Source organism: Verticillium alfalfae, genomic scaffold (genome assembly GCF_000150825.1).
Source record: "Verticillium alfalfae VaMs.102 supercont1.3 genomic scaffold, whole genome shotgun sequence".
NCBI classification, from domain to species: Eukaryota; Fungi; Ascomycota; class Sordariomycetes; order Glomerellales; family Plectosphaerellaceae; genus Verticillium; species Verticillium alfalfae.
Window position 1 is genome coordinate 375,021 of NW_003315036.1, and position 1,868 is coordinate 376,888.

Here is a 1,868-nt window from a genome sequence, read left to right on the forward strand (position 1 = left end):
AAGGAAGGAAAGAAAAGTCGCCAGGGCGGCCGGGCAGACCCCACCCACCCTACCAGCCCAGCAGCCCGGCGAGACAGATCTCCTCCCCCCATCGTATCGACACACCCTCTCGACCCCACCCCTTGCTGCAAACCTTGCCTGGTGCCTGTCTTGGTCAGGAAGCGTCTGATGAGCAATCACCGCCGGCTTTGTCAGACGCAGCCGAATCCGAGGGACCACCCTCGTCTCACTGTCTCACGGCGGGGGCAGTGAGGATTCCAGCTTACCGACCACCTCACACGCGCCGCACCACCCCCCCTTCAAAATATGTACGACAAATACGACAAGGGGGTTCCTGCCTGACCTTCATTGCTTGGTTGATAATTGGAAAAGGCAGGGCGGGCGACGCGGGCTGGCAGGCAACGGCGCATACTACACGACAAAAGTTCAGAGAATAGCGGAAGCGCACGTTTCTCTGTCTCTCCCAGTCAGCTTTCTCTTGGGCCGCGTCGCCTTCGCCCTTTGCGGTCGTCGGTCAATGGCAGCCCACCTCCCTTCCCCCGTTCCTCCGCCAATCGCATGGAGACACACAAGAAAGGCTGCCTGACAGGCAGCATAGAGGGAGGGTGTGTGTGGCCTCAGCACAGCTTACCAGTATATCTGGTCGGGCGGTTGCTATATTTCATTTCTTTTTTTTTCCGCTGGATGCGGAGCAAGGAGCACGTTGGGGGCTGGCTGGAGCATGCCCTTTTTACGACCTGTCCTGACAGGCCGCTTTGATTGATTGTCTCGATTCATTTGGCCCCTCTCGGTTTCTACGTTACTTTTCGACCGCTTTGCTGGCAAACAGGGCAACGGGCGGTGAGGAAAAGGATTGGTTGGGGATGGATGTGCAGTCGACGTTGGGCTGCTGTACTCTGCTGTGCTCTATGTTCCTGCTCTGTTATGAGCTGGGATGGCTTTGCTGTCCTTGCGTTGGGCCATGCGTTTGCGCCTGAGGGAGATTTCCCATTGATGCGGTAAAAGGGGTACTGTTCTTACGCGAACGTATCTTGACTCGAACGAACAGAAGCGCATGACAATTTGGGGCCTTCGTCAATCGGAGGCGCCGCACCAAAGCCTGTATCATCGTCACACGCGCACGCACGCACACACACAGAGCGACGCATCAAATTACCACTTACTCGAGTATGCCCTGCCATCAGCACTACTCACTGACACAGCCAGCCCAGGAATCCTGCATACACGGCCAGCATGATTGCTATCGGTCAAGGCGATCAACAAGACCGCGCAGGCTGACGTGGACGGCGCGACCATGGCGCTTCAAGCGATGGATCGGGGATTGCCTGAATTGGATAATGAACGCTGTGGCCATGTTTGACACTTGCCTAGCAATTCAACCGGATACAGAGTAGGTGGCTGGAGGTTAAAGCTGCCGGACGATATACCAACGCACACCACAGTTAGTAGAACAGAAGCAACAACAAGTCCTCGAGACGAACCATCGGCCCTTTTTGGCAGAACTGAGGCGGGCCTTTTTCCCAGATGCAAGGGCATGTGAGTTGCAGTGCAGTGCAGCAAGCCCTCTGGCGGAGGAACGGCGGGTTTCGTGTCCTGCGGCTCGCGAGCAGCTCCTGTTGGGGCCCCTGGACTGGGCTGGGGATGATGGAGGGGGTGTCTCTGCCTCGGTCCCACTCGGGTGCCGCGGATGGCGTTGGTGATCACCCGGCCTTGCGCCGTGGGGTTTGGCGTTATCGTTCGTTATCTGAACGTTCGACTCGAGCTTGCTGGAGAGTACATGTACGAGACATGTGTCCTGGCGAATGAGAGAGTTGTTTCGAGACGACGACGGAGAATGACACCATCCTCCAGCGTGATCACTCACTAAA